Here is a 16,044-nt window from a genome sequence, read left to right as displayed (position 1 = left end):
ATGGCTGGGTTTCAGTTCGCATATTGTTTTGGAAACTGCAAAATTGGTGGGTTTGCCTTTAAATGCGAACCAAATCAAAAAAATTCCCCATCCTTATCTGTCCTCTGATGCCGTGTCATGTGACTCAGAGTCTGAACTATCAATAGTGAGCCAGAAAGCTCGTGGTCAGCAGGTGAATTAACCACATGCTCCAACTTGTTTTTGACAAATCTCCACTCCCCTCACAAAAGTCCTATGTGGGAATAATACTGTCAAGCAAGGATTACCAAAATAATATAAATGATACGCTCTGAAAACATTCTGTGTAGCAGAGGACCAGGTGCATTATCTATCTCACCGGCCACTATATATAAAACGTCTAAAGCAGGATTTATTTATGACCTTCCAACTAAAGTTACTAAGCAATTGGACTCAAGATACTCAAGATAGTGCCCAGAAAACTTCTCATCTTTGCACACATCTAGAGTATTGTAACATATAGACAGCTCTGTTTGTAGCCCTTAGAATAGGTTGTTCTAAGGTTGTAACCTTAGAACTAAGGTCGGTGAGGAATTTTGCTACTTTTTCTTCAGAGGTGGGGAAGCTCCTGCAGCCAATCAGAAGCCACGCCTTGGTTTTTGAACGGTTCCAGGAGTCAAATGGATTAAGTTTGACAACCAAGGTACCACTGTATAATATTCTCACTTTGTTCTCATTTATTATTTTTTCCAAAAGAAATTGAATACCAACTGTTGCCATTTATTTCCTTGTTGTCTTGGTAATAACTGAAACAGGAAATCTTGGTTAAGCAATATTATCATTTTAACAGTGGACACCCCTGCAAAAAAAGGATGAATGTGGTTTCCCCCCTCATTGAAATACGAGTTAAACACTTTCTTTATACAGTCCCTTCATATTATGTCTTAGTCTAATCCCTAGATATTTACTAGTCTTTTTTTCCATTCATTCTTAAATTTCTCCTTTATTTCCCCACCCTCCTTCACATATATTACCAGTTTTACGTCATCTTGAACAATACTATTGCCAGGCCAGTAGTGGGTTAGGAAATCTCCATCAAGAAAAGCCAAAAATGTCAATTCAGAGCCTGGCTTCCTTTAAACCCTCAACCACAGAGGGTTAAAAGCTTTCAGACAGGCATAAGGTATTTTAAAGAATTCCCTGACTGTTGTATGTTTCAAGGAAGCAGGAAAAAGGCTACAAAACGTAATTGCTTCAGCAGCCTTATACAGAGTAGGGGGAGAGCTGTCTGCTAGCTAGAGGTCCCTCTGTGACCTGCCTTCATCCAGTTTGCAGGGTATATGTTTGCAATCCATACTATCCAACAGGAGGCAAAAGCATTCAGCAAGGAATATTCACCTGGCAAAATACCATACAAGGAATTGGCACTAGACAAGCTGAAGTCACTCAGAATTGAAAACCCTCTGCGCTTGCTGCCTGGAATCGGAGTGACTTTTCACGCATAACAACCGTCAGGAAGGTATCCACCACGTGTGACTTCTCCATATTTCACTGTGAGTAACACTCGTTGCCCCCATTTCAAGCATCCCACAACGATATTCAGATAAAGGAAATGTAAGCTATTTGCTAAGCCGGTCGTGCAAATCCCATTCTCCGGTTTTATTTCAACATTTGATCCACGCAGCTGAGGCATTTCATAGAAATGTTAAGGCTGGAAATCCAGGCACGTTGACTGGGAAGTAAGTCCCGCTAAATTCCAGATTTCCTTCTGAATGAACTCGCTTTAAAGGATTGGGCTGCAAAAAAATCCCAGCTTTCGTTTTGAGCGCTGATGGAAATACAGTGCAGGCACCAGTTATTTTGGCACCTGAGGAGAACCACAAAATAGCACTCTCCCCTCCAGACAAGAAGGGATGACTGAAGATTTACGTCGGGAACAAGAGGGGGAATGAAGATCTGTATCGAGAACAAGGGTTCAAGGAGACCAGCATTGCCTCCTATTCATCAAGAGGCCACTGTGGAGGCATTACTGGGATGGGGGGAAGGGTTACTGAAGAGGAGGCAGGTCCATTCTCCAGGAAACACACTGCAGTTGTTGCTGTCATTATGGCAGCGGCAGCAGTGGGTGACACAGTCACGAGGCTGGATCTTCTGCCTCTGTGGATCCTGCCTCCCAAAGAGATTGCTTCACCTTGCCTTGTGGGTGTGAGTGTAGGAATTGCGTAGGCAAACTAAGGCAAACTAAGGCCCCGGCCCAATCACCTTCTGAATCCGGCCCATGGACGGTCTGGGAATAAGTGTGTTTTTACATGAGTAGAATGTGTCCTTTTATTTAAACTGCATCTCTGGGTTATTTGTGGGGCATAGGAATTCGTTCACCCCCCCCCCAAAAAAAATATAGTTCAGCCCCCCCTAAGTCTGAGGGACAGTGGACCGGCCCCCTGCTGAAAAAGTTTGCTGACCCGTGGTGTAGGACTAGTTATGCCCTTGTAAGACTTTGCCACAGTTGTCACTGTTTCCCAGAGTGGGAGCCCGATTTCATTTATTTATTTATAAAAAATATTCATATACCACCATGTCATTTTGTGCTTTTATTTTTTTAAAATATTTTTATTTATACTTTTCAAATTTATACATTTCATTAATTTTACAATCATTTTAACATTTTAAAGTTTGACTTCCTTCCCCCCCTTTCTGCAGTTCCTTGAATTATATATATATATCTTCTGCATATCCAAATTCATTTAATTTGCTCATTTAATAATCTACTTTAGATATATACTGTTATGAAACTGCGGGTTATTACAATAACCCTGCAAATGTTTTTTATCTGTTTGCAATTTATCTGTAAATATTCAATAAACCATTTTCATTCTTTTATAAAAAGTTTGTTATCTTGATTTCTTATTCTTCCGGTAAGTTTCGCCATTTCCATAAGTTTTTGTGCTTTCATCCTGTACTTTTATCCTGAGATTTTTAGATGAATGGTGGCATATAAATTTTATAAACATTAAACAATAAAAATAATAAAGCGGTTCACATCAATAAAACAATACAATAAAAACCCGTAACCGTGTGTTGTTGTTGTTTTAAGGAACATTCCTACATTGAGAAACTATTGTTGTGCATGATGAGTTGTAACTGAATATTCAGGGAACTACTAAATTTTATAGGCAGCCATGGAGAACCCACGGCAGTATCAACATGCGTGCTGCTGACTCTTACTAGTTCAAGGCTGCCACCAATATAAGATGGACCATTTTATGACACAGATGAGATTCTTTTTCACGGACTAGCAAAAATGTAATTATATCTGCAAGCCTAAGTGGCCCGTTGTGTTTCAGGTTCAGGGAGAAAATTGAAGAATACATCTCAGTAGGATTAGGCTTTGGGTATTTTACCTAGCCACTGATTTCTAAGGACCAAGGCTTAAGAATACAGTTTAGCCCTAATTTATTATTTTTGGGGTGGGACTTTTTCTGATACTTACACCTCCAGTGTTGGTTTCTTGAGATGGGTTTGCACGTGGATCTTACGATTACTGAACTCTTACCAGCTAATGCAATGGTTTGGTGTTATTCCTGAAACAGAATGTAAAATAAAATGCTCATGAAGCATAGGGTGGCACTAGGAAATTTGCCTTGTTTTTTTTATGTTGCCGGTATCATTTACAATAAATTAATCTTCATGTCGACCAGCTTCTTGTTTGTGTTTTGTTTGGGGAGGTTTCTGCCGGCGCTCTTGACCTCATTAGATGTCAGATCTCCATTTCAGCTTGAGGTCCTCACTAAACATTGTGTGGTTGTCATTACCGTCTTTGTGGCATAAGCAGAAGAGTCCCTGCCTAAATGTTAGTTGCTTTCGTCTGTCTACACAGATGGGTCATTGTTGTATTTTCAGGCAGTGGGGGAAGGGTTAAGGAGAAGTGAGTGGAGAATGCAGTCACACACCCCCACCCCTTAGCCGAAGAAGCTCATTGTAGCTCTTCTACATTCTTTTGTTTGTAGATTCTGACAAGAGGATACAGCTTTACTGTTGCTAAGATCAATTCTACGCCTCCTTATTAAGAAACATGTCCCACTGAACTCCGTAGGACTTAGTCTCACGTCAGGGGGCATAGGATTGCAACCATTGGTGAATTTGTTTGCACGATCACGATTACCTACTGACAAATCCCACCCTCTTTCAAATACAAAGAATGACTCATTAAAAAATAACACAGATCTAATGAAAGCAGAACGCTCCTGACTCTCCAAAATATCCCAGCATTCATTAGAGACTGACTGACCTCTAGAAAGAGGATCAGATTTCTACAATTCCTCTGGAAACGGAATTAAAGCCTAATCCTAAACAGAATTAGACTTCTTTGAGGGAACTGAAAGCAATGAAGTTGCAACTCAACATGGGTCAGGGAGGGAATATGAGGAAATGGGAAGTTCTCATGAAAGAGAACTTTCATGAGGAACTATATTGCTATTTAACTTGTTCATAAATGATCAAGAGTTAGTGGGGAACAGTGAAAGCAGCTGAATTTATGGATGACACTAAATTATCCAGAATACTGAAAACCTAAGCAGAGGGTGAAAGGTTCCAAAAGGATATCTCCAAAATTAGTAAATGGGCAAGAAAACAGCAAATGAGCTTGAATACACATATCACACAGGACAAATAATCTCATTTTCATAACATGGACGGAGGAGAAATTTGATTTCATTCACATTTAAAGGTGAGCCTACCTAATCCTCCATTTCTGAAAATAATAATAATACACGAACCAAAACACAACCATCCTTCAAAATTCACTCTTCTATGAATTTTGCAATGCTACTATCGGGTCAAGTAATGTGTACCAAAAAATGTGTATTGCCAAAATGAACATACAAGAATACATTATATTAGAGAAAAGTGCTTTGTAAAATTGTGTATATTAAGGGGAAAATACATACAAATGTGTCTATTAGGAGAAATTTGTACTGAAATGTTGGTGAATTTTCATGAGAACTTTTTTTAATTTTTAAGCGAACTGACGAGGAAATGTAGAAAACTGAACTTACGACTGAGAAAATGAGAAACTTAATTTCAAAGAACCACCCACCCCTGCTTAAGAAAAACCACTGAAGGGATCTAAACTGACTATGACTCCCCAGGAACGAGATCTAGCAGTGTGATCTAGCAATGCTCTTCCACATTCTTATACTTTTAGGTCAGTCTCCATACTGAAGATCTTGTGTATGTGCAGAGAGAGGAACACCCTCCAGATCTATGAGATGGTGTCCTGCCAAAGGCCACCTACCGGGTGGCTTCAAACATGACAACCAAGTAGTGGCATGGGATTGGCTGCCTCTCCACCTGCTTTTTGAATGTCTGGTGTGGCATGCAAAAAGGGAAGACACACTTCTCCAGTGGTCACTCAGGCATTATGAGGAGCAGGTTTTTGAGCCACTCCAATTATAGTTACAAGACTTCCAATTAAGCAGCAATGTGGGATGGAATTTTTTCTCTCTCCAGTGCTTCATTTTATATATATATATTTTTTGCAGACAATTTTCCATTCCATAACTTCATTAGTAACAATGGATGGCTGTCAGTTGCAAATGAAATATTAGACCAGCTTGGCAATTTCAAGGTTTTTAGTTTCGTTCATTAGACAGAAATGAATGTACTAAATTAGATCACTCTCTAGTATATCAGATTCCCCCCCCCAAGCAAATTGGAAAAAATTACAATGTCCATCACCCTAAATTGTGAAAATTTGAATGGAACAATATTCAAACTTTTTTTAAAAAAAACCCGCACATTTTGGCTACTTAAGTAGAACACTTACAATTTTCAAAGCCCACTAAATGCTTCACCAAAGACCATTCTGAAATCCAACTAGAAACAACTAATTAGCAGAAGTTCTTAACAACACTGAGCTGCATATACATGTGCAATAGTATCTTTTTATTTGTCTAAAACAAACTTTTGAAGATGGGAACCAGTTTGCAGCCAGTTACAAATCTTGCGGTTATTTCACCTGGCCTGGAGAATATCCGTGTTAGTGGAGCCCAATCCTACCTGTGTGCGTGACGGAAACATCCCACACCCACTGGAAGAATTACATAATGACCAGAGCTATACATGCCATGGTATGCATCACAAAGAGGCCATTTTTTACTTATTCCACATGATAAAGGTAGCAAGTTGAGACAGTGGTGATAATAAACTACAGAGTTTTAAAAATGTTTATTGTATCTATTTAATTAAAAGATAGCTCAGCCGGTAGAGCATGACAATCTTAATCTCAGAGTTGTAGGTTTGAGCTGCACATTGTATTGTAACATCCATTACAGGGGTTTGTACCAGATGACCCTCGTGGTTCCTTCCAACTCTACAATTCTTTGATTCTATTTTTATATTCATTATATTGCTAGTGGCCATCTCCACAACCCAAGGCAGTAAATTCTGAAAGTTAATTACCCCTTTACTACCCAAGGAAGCCCCAGTTCTTCCTTCGGAGGAGGGACTAGGAACATAGGAATGTAGCAAGCCACCTTATACAGAGTCAGTCCATTGGCTGATCAAGTTTAGCATTGTTTACACTGACTGTCAGTCGGTTTTCAGGATTCCAGGCAGAGGGCATTCTCAGCCCTACCTGTAGGTTCCAGGGACTGAACCTGGGGCTTCCCGCATTCAGAGCAGACCCTCTACCACTAATCAGGGCAAGGACATGAAAGCAGGCTTGAGTATGACTGTTCTTGGCCCTTCACCCTGACAGGTCCATTCGAGAACTATGGGAAAGAAAACGTTACATTGCTGCACAAAGGTGGTCACTGCAGTTACTCAAGTGAGACATCTGGCTAGCTCAGGTGAGTTCTTTGCTCGTCTTTGTGACAGCTTTGGCTTCTTGAAGCACAGTATCAAAGGCAGTACTTGATACATAACAAAGCACACTTGGATGTTTCGCTGACACGCTTCAGCTATCCTGCTGTGCTGCTCAGATTTCCTGCAACAACATGGCTTAGCTTCCCGTGAAAGGCTCCAGTAGCCTTGTCAGACCCACTACTGGCACGGAATTCAAGAGGAGCAGCAAGCAGCACTCAAAATATTTTTTTCAACCATCTGTCTATGTGCTTAATACGAGTCGCATATAGTTCCTGGACTACTAGGATCAGCTTACCAAAAAATGAACGGCAGACATTGATCGGCACAAAATGCTTGATTATCTTCAGGGTTTCCCAAACTTGGATCTCCGGCTGTTTTTGGACTACAATTCCCATCATCCCTGACCATTGTTCCTGCTGGCTAGGGGTGGTGGGAGTTGTAGTCTAAAAACAGCTTGAAGCCCAAGTTTGGGAAACATTGAATTGTTAGAGCAAATAGTGAGTCCCTCAAGTCTGCATGGGAGCCATGTTAGGGACCAGCCCAAGACATTTTGTCACCTGAGGTAGAACAAAAACAAAAAAGAAGGGTTTGCCATTGGTGGGTGACAGGGCAGTGTTTTTCCTTTTCCCTCCTTTGAACCTTTTGACACCTGTGGTGGCCAAACTCCTTATGGAAGCCATTTCCCCAAGAATGCTCCGATAACAGTCCTACACAAAGACCACATCATTCTGAGAGAATTTTTGGGTGCCCCTTTCTCAAGTCCAAAAAGAGAGAGGAGAAAATAAGCAGGAAAAACTATCGGCAAGTTTTCGGTCAACAGTAAGCATGGCTCTAGATATTGTAACAGTCCCCATTCACTTGGGTCTCCGAGTGGGCAACGTTTGCTTCCTAGCATAGCTGCGGCCAAGTCTCAGGGGGGCATCTTCTTCTGGCATGGCTGCAGGGGACACCCAATGCCTCCCCTTCGGGCTGGTCTGGTCTGGCCTGTGCCAAAATAGGCCAATCAAGATGGCAGAAGAGAGGACTGAACCAGCCCCATCTCCACAGTATTTAATAGGGCAACCTGCAACGGATCGCCCTGTTACAATGCACCACAAACTCTCCCTCCCCTTCAGCTTCAGCAGTCCTCAAAAACAGGAGCCAAAAGTTTGAGACCTTGATTAGGACCAACCTCTCTGGTGTGCTACATTTTTTAAACCAACCAACCAACCTGTAAACTTGGTATACTGAGAATAATCAGAAAGATACCACCTACCTGCAGTTAGGGCTGGAGGAATCTACCTGCTTCAGTTTCTTATTTCTCCAATCTTGAAGTCAGTTCTTCACATTTCTGCAGGAATGTGTAATTTTAAAAAAGAGAAAAATCCTCATTGACATTTTAGTGCACATTTCTTCTAATATACATATCTCTGTATGCAGTTTTGGCTAATATGCACATTTTTGCCAGTTCCTCTTGCATCAAGAAGAGGATTTCACCAGCTCTTTGCTTCTCCATGAAAATACTTCATGCTCTATAAACCGATGGCCACAATCTGCATCCCACCTGTGCCAGTAGCAATCTTCCCTTTGATTTTCCCCAACAGCTGCATTAGTTCTGTGGTTAATTTGCACCCAGTTTTCACAGAAAGTGAGGTTTGTCCATAAAGCCCACCTTCAAAAAGGTACAAAGAGCATGAACAAATTAACTACAATGTTTGTGTGTGTGAAGTGTGTGTGTTTTCAACCACTTACTCATCTCTTTCTATGCTTTGGCAATAAAACAAGATCTTTGATGGTAGCTGTGTGTGATTTAAGAGCCACTCAGTAAGCACGCTGAAATGTTAAGCACTAGTCATCTGTCACAATGCCCACTCTTAATCTCATCGGAATAATGCTTATGATGAATGCTTCTGTTCTATTTAAAAAAACAAAACACATTTTAATTGATTTTACAAAATATGGAAGAAACCATGATTGAAATTACAAAGGAACAAAGGCACACATACCCTTGAGGCATCGATAATGATCTAGCAAAGGAGAACAAAGAAAGAAGGGAAAACAAAACCCCCTAAAATAAACATGCTCTGATTTCATGAGTCCGTTCTGATTGTTCTGTTGTTGTTGTTGACAAAGTTGGGGCAAATCCACCTCATACGTTTAAAGCACAACCAACACACATTTAAAGCAAATGATGCCTACTAAATAATCCTGGGAACTGTAGTTTGTAAAGTGTACTGGGAATTACAGGTCTTTGAGGAGGAAAGGCAATTTCCGTTATTCTTTGGAGAACGTCACTTGCTTTAAATGTATGGATGGTGTGCTAATTCTAGGAATACTGGAGACCTGGGTCAACTGTGGATTTTTCTATATGCTTGCGTATCTCACCAGGCTTGCTGGAGCTTCTGATTCTTCATTATTACATTTAATAAAACCAAACTGTGTCGAATAAGACATGTCTTTCTCCGAAAAGCCTCTATACAAACAAACCTTTTTTTCTATGTGGCCCATGCAGCACCGTGATAATTTAATAGGTGTCAAATGCCATCAAAATGCAGTTTTAAGAGCTGTTGCTTTAGCCAGAGCTGAAATCAAAAAATGAATGCTTATATGTATATAACACAAGTCTTCTGGGTATTCTTCTTTCCCAGTTAACCTCTTTTCCTCCCCAAAGTGGAAGGGATACACACACACACACACACACACACAGTGCCAGCAGTACCCCCAAAACGCTCATCTTTGCTGGGGGGAAAAAAATCTGAAGTCAACACATGTCTGCAAGGCAGCGGCAGCTGTCCAAGTCCTGCAGTCTAGCAGGCAGGCTGCCCAGGCTATAAAATAATTAGTTTCATTTGTAGCAGTTTGTACTGAAGCAAAGAATAATAAGGTCTACATGACATATGGCAGTGCAGGAAGTGCAAAAACATACAAATGAATTTTGAGAACTAATCTGCATAAGAAAAGACAATGGTGTGTGTGTGTGTGTGTGTGTGTGTGTGTGTGTGTGTGTATACCCACATCTGGAATGTCTTTCATGATCAGCTCTGTCCAGGCAATGGAAGAAGATGGTCGCTATGTTCTATTTCCACCATTGAGGCAGTATACCAGTTCCTGCGAATCACAAGCAATGGATTCCCAAAGGCACCTGGCTTGCCACTGTGAGGATGCTGAACTAGAATGGGCTTTTGGCCTGATCCAGCAGGGCCTTCTTATGTTCTTAATAGTAGTAATAATAAGAGAGCTAAGGACTCAGCTACATTAGTAAAGACAAAGCGTTTTACATGCGTCATAACACCAAGGCACCAGATGGCACTGTGGAGTCCTGCCTTTCACCAACATGATTTCCCACTATGAAGGTTACAACACGTTTTCCTGAAATGTGTGTGTGTGTTTTTAATGTGTGTGGATCCAGCCTAAATCAACACAGTAATGTGTGAGGGAGTTAATGTGTCCACAAACACATCCAGATACAGTTTGCATTCTGCAAGCAACGCTCTATTCCAAACCACCCCTGGAAATTTGCCTTCCATGACATAAAGATTGCTGTGAAGAGGGGCACTTCCACACCCTCACATCCCATGGCATTTGTTGCTTGCTGGTTTTTCTCGGACATAACGTTCCTGGTAGGCACTGTAAGGCTCCTCTCCTCTCCAAATTTTGATTCGTAAAGTTTGTGAAAAGAACAGCACTGGAACCCATTCTATTGTGGGTGTGACCTGGTTTGTTGCCTGCTGGAATTCAACCGGATATTAGTAGTAGACTTTGTATTGTAGGTTTCATGTGAGATACAGGAAAATGGCCATTCTCAGTGGCTTCCCAATAACTATGGCATTTCCACCTCCCAGAGGCTTGTTGAAGTCCAAACCCTGCTCATCGTTTGGAAGAGTTGTGTTTGGTGTGTGCTTGCTCTTTAGAATGCAGGGCTAATGCTGATACAGGTTTTGTTTTATCTGGATCTTTGTTTACTGTCCTCACAGAGCAAGAACCGCCCTGAGACCTCTGGGTATAGGGCGGTATATAAATCCAATAAAGAAGGAGAAGGAGAAGATATGATGGCAGGATTCAAAATGGACAGAAGTGGTCTCCCGATGGAAAGGAGTTACATCACCAAGTGGTACCTCCAGCCCAGAAGGCTTGGTATGTCCAGAGAAAGCTGACTAAATGTAAATCTAGCACCGATGATGTTTCTACCAATGGTAGGATGCAGAATGGGTGTGAAGCATGGGCATGTAAGAGATGGGCTAGAATCTGTGGGACCCAAAGCCCCTCTATTCCCACCGGAGACTCCAGGAACAGGCTGGAGCTGGCAGAGTTACCCACATTGTGACTACTAGCCATGAAGGCTATGCTTTGCCTCCACAGCAGGAGGCAGCAATGCTTCTGAATACCAGCTGATGGAAACCACAAGAAGTGAGAGTCTTCTTGTGCTTGACTCTTGCTTGCATGATCTGGTTGGTCACCGTGAGAGCAGGATCCTAGACTAGATGGGCCGTTCACCTTATCTGGCAGGCTTTTCGCTGGTTCTTATGCTCTTCTTGTAACAGATTTCCTCTAGAACAGGCTTCCTCAAACTCAGACCTCCAGATGTTTTGAGACTACAATTCCCATCATCCCTGACCACTGGTCCTGCTAGCCAGGGATTGTGGGAGTTGTAGACCAAAAACATCTGGAGGGCCAAACTTGAGGAAGCCTGCTCTAGAAAGCAGCTAGAGAAGGAGGAGAGGACAGAGGGTGAAGAAAGAGCTGTGAGTGGAGAGGGAGGTCCTTTTCCCATCCTCTGGACCACCTGGGAAACTCAACAAACCTGCTGCACCTGGAACTGGGTGTGGAGCGTGCTGCTGAATGGGACACAGCTGTGAGTAGCTTACCATCCACCTTGAGCCTGCCCATAAAAAGCAAGTTTAGAACATAGCTGTCAACTTTTCCCTTTTCTTGCGAGGAATCCTATTCGGAATAAGGGAATCTCCCTTTAAAAAAGGAAAAAGTTGACAGTTATGGTTTAGAATGAGAAACTAGGGTTTCCAGAAACTCTTCTCGTTGTGAGACTTTTGTGGGGGAGCTGAGAGTTTGTTGGAGGCTGAGTGAGAACCTGGAGGCTGAGAGAGAAGGTGTGTCAGAAGGAAAATGGATGGATATTGATTTATCAATATTAGTAAGTTTTTAAAAAAAAATTAATGTAACATGTTTATATGTAACTGTGCATTTTTGTAATATTTTGTTTGAGTTGTTTGTTTTTGCTTCAGTTTTTTGTACCCTGCCTAGAGATATATTTTGATATATTAAGCAGTATAGAAATTAAATCATCAATTAAAAATAAACAAGAATTGTGAGAGCAAAGAAAAAGAAAGCCACACCCTTACCTCCCATGCTGGTGTTGGAAGTGGTGGCTCATCTGCCACTTCGACCCCACCCTCCAAACACACCAGATTGCTCTGTCCACTTGTTAATATGAACTGTATACAACTGGGAACCATGAGGAACTGGCAGGCTTGAGGGCCTTCCAGACCACTTATTTTTGAGTACCCATCCAGATTTTCTCACACAAAACTTTCATAGAGGTTGGGCTGTATCTGGCAGTGGACAGCGCAGTGGGATGGGAGCACTCACCCGACCTCCCTTTATCTGCCTACTAAGAAAGAGAGGACTAGGCAATAGGTAGGTTGGTGTGGTGCAAACACACCAGATTGGCGCTGCTGGTGCATTCACACCCTGCTGCCTTCCCCTCCCCCATCTCCTTCCCAGTAAGGAGCAGCCACTAGGCTTTCAGGAGATCAGGTCAGCGTCAACCCTACCCTCACCTGCTACTGGTTATATCTTATCTTCATTGATCATTAATTTGGCTTTGTTATCTGGACAATGACCATTTATCCTGCATTTATTTTGGTTTTCTGGTGGGCTGTTTAGACGTCTTCCCATTAGTCTTTGTGTGTGTGTGTGTGCGCGCGCATTTGTTGCCCTAGGACACAGCCCTTTAATTCACTTTAAATGCACAAACCCAGTCCGTTCTAGAATCTCTCCTGCCAAACTGTGACAGTCTAGAGGTGCCCTAAAAATGCCACTTAAAAAATAAATCCATAAAGAAAGAAAGAAAGATCCAGAAATATTCTGTGAAAAAGTAGGCTGTACATCTGCTTCCATTTTGCAGTATGTTAAAATAGTCCTGAATTGTTTCTTCAAGTTATTTTTCCAGATGATATATACAGAAAACGCATTGTATATATCCACTTTGTCCAATCCCCTAGCCATATAAAATTCAGATCCCCCCCCCCCCGAATATACTTTCACCAGCTGTTCTCTATATCCTTTTCTATACTGACAGATTTGAATTGTAGTGTCTGACAGTTACTGAGGAGGTCTATCTATACTGCAAGCCTTAGCTGAGTGGCCATATTCAAAGTAAATCTGAAAGTTGCAATAAGGATCTCAAACTAAGAATCGGTGTGTTCATTCTTCCTGGGCATCCTCTGGCAAATTGCCATTATTTGGTGTGGCCTCCTAGAACCTCAGTCACTTGCTACTCCAGCCTTGACCTTCTCTGAGTTGTGAAGATTTATTTATTACTAAGATTTGCCCTCTACTCCTGAATCAAGTTATCATGGTGGCTAACAATAAAATATGGAGTGGGAGAAGCCATTTATTCATAAAAATAAGCTAAAATCACAAATCTAGCACAGATGTGAGTTTTTCAGTTCATCCCTTTGCTGATTCCCCCCACACCTTCTGACCTATCTGTTTTCAAAGCAATAGCGATCTCATTTTTTAATTAAAAAAAAAAATCAAGTAAGAAAGTTGAAACAACAGAAATCACTTGCTGTTAATTTTGCACATGTTCAATATACCTCATTCTGCGCCAAGGGGCCCTGCAACGTATGGGGCCTCTGTTTGGCTCTCACCCCACACATAAAACAAGGGGCATTTTGCCAGTACCTTTTCCCCCTCACTGAAAAAGAGAGCACAGACTGCCTCAGAAAGGAAAGCTTCCTATAAGCATGAAATCCATATAGATTGCCAATTAAAACCACCTTGACACGAGTTTAGTTTGCAGGCCAGCGTGCCAGAACTGCTCGATTCCATTTGCTTCACACACCAAACCAGGTGTGGGGAAACTTTGCCTCTCCAGAAGTTGCTGGACGACAGCTCCCATTATCCTTGGCCACTGGCCACGCCTGCTGGGGCTGTAGTTCAGCAATATCTGGAAGGGCCAGAGATTCCCCACTCAAACATTGCTCGAGAGGATGCTGTCCAAATATGCTCGATTTGGCTTGGGCCTCGGCTCATCCCCATCTTGTATGAGAGGCCAATTTAGTCATGTCTCCCTGGTTTCATTCACACCATACATTTAAAGCACATTGCTTCCTCTGGGAACTGTGGTCTACCCCTCACAGAGCTAAAATTCCCAGCACCCTTTAAAAGAAACACATCTTTGTAAGAATGGATTCCAAATATTATTGAATTTGTCCATGGCAAGTCTGCGTTTATATGCAAGTTGTTCATATGTTGCAAGTCCTCAAATAATAATCTTTTGGAGGTCCCGAGCAACAAAGATGCTAGGTTGGCCTCAACTAGGGCCAGGGCCTTCTCAGTATTGGCCCCGACTTGGTGGAACAGTCTATCACAAGAGACCAGGGCCCTGCGGGATTTGGCGGAGCTGTTCCACCTGGCCTTTGGGTTGGTTTCTGTTTAATATTTATGCTTCATTCTTTTATTGGTGGGTTTTTCGAAAATGAGACTGCAGTTTTAATATTGAATTTTTTAATTTGGATTTTAATCTGTTATTTTAAATTGATTGTGTTTATGTTTTTTGCTGTGATTTTAATTGGTGTTAGCCGCCCTGAGCCTGGTTTTTTTTCTTTGGCTGGGAAGGGCGGGGTATAAATAAAATTTTTATTATTTATTATTTAAGTTTGTAGAAGTCATCAATCCAATCGTAGAAGGGAGCTTTATCCCCCCCCCCAATTCACCAATATCTGTCTTTTTGCTGTGGTAAGGGCATGGAGAGTCCACTCGTATTGTCCTTTTGTAAGGTTCCATGTGCTGGGTATATAATTCAAGAGGATATTTTGCTCTGTAGATATAAGGCTGTTCCGTACAGTTCTGTTGATAGTTTCAGTTACCTTCTGCCAAAAAAAAATCAATATGGGACAATGAAAAAGCATATGTTTTAGAGAAGCATTCCCAGCACCCTTAACAAACTACGGTTCCCAGGACTATTTGGGGGGAAGCCATGTGCTTTCTATGTATTGTGGTGTGTACACAGCCCACACCCAAGTTCCTCAAAGCACAAGGCAGAACGAAGAACTGCTCCCTAAGGAGGCACACACATCTGCTAGAAAAGAGGCTTCTCCTGGGTGTCTCTGCTTTTTCATACAGGCAAATCTAGGTTTGCTACCAAATGTGCTTTAACTGAGAAACTGTGGCCAATTATAGCTCCCCGCTGAATGTACCTGCATGATAATCATATAAACATCTGTTTTCCATATTCACCACTTACATTTTTTACGTGTATACGCTTCAAACATCTCAGTTAAATGAACATGGGGGGGGAAACAACCTCATGGTGTGTATTGTCCTGTGATTATTGGATTAGGATTGAGAGAGAGAGAAAGAGATTGACATTTTGCACAGGTCCATTTGCGTGGTGTATTTATCCTGTGCTATCGGCCTTCCCATGTGGTGGTTCTTTCTTCCCTTCCTTTTTTTGTCTTCTAGTCATAAACCCAGGAAAGAAAATGAATATCACCAGCTGAGGCCTCTTAATCTTGGGGAGCTTCAGTCTTTTTCCTTGACTCAAGGCAGATTCTTTTTTCTTTCCTAGAGCTTGGCGAAAAGTGCTTCCACATGACGGCACTCTGCAGAGTGAGATGCGATGTTTGCTTTGACATTGCCCCACTGTAATGGGGCAGGACGTCTTCACGCTGGCATAGCCACTGCCAGGGGACTGTGGGTGTATTCCACACAGGTGGGCTAACTCGTACCATTCCAGCACTACATAAGACCAGAACACTCTCTCTCTCTCTCTCTCTCTCTCTCTCACACACACACACACACACACACACACACACACACTCACACACACACACACACACACACACAGAGACACCATTTACAATTGTAGCCCTGTTTGCTGCTGGCATATTTGAGGTCACCTTTCCAGTGGCAGAAGCGCTCCCCTTGTGGCTCAGCATCATGCCAGAGCAATGGGGTGGGGTGAAATTGTGCTTGTAGGTTCCCTACATGAACTTTGGT

The sequence above is a fragment of the Lacerta agilis genome, chromosome 6, assembly GCF_009819535.1.
Source record: "Lacerta agilis isolate rLacAgi1 chromosome 6, rLacAgi1.pri, whole genome shotgun sequence".
NCBI classification, from domain to species: domain Eukaryota; kingdom Metazoa; phylum Chordata; class Lepidosauria; order Squamata; family Lacertidae; genus Lacerta; species Lacerta agilis.
Note: the sequence above shows the minus strand (reverse complement) of the source record.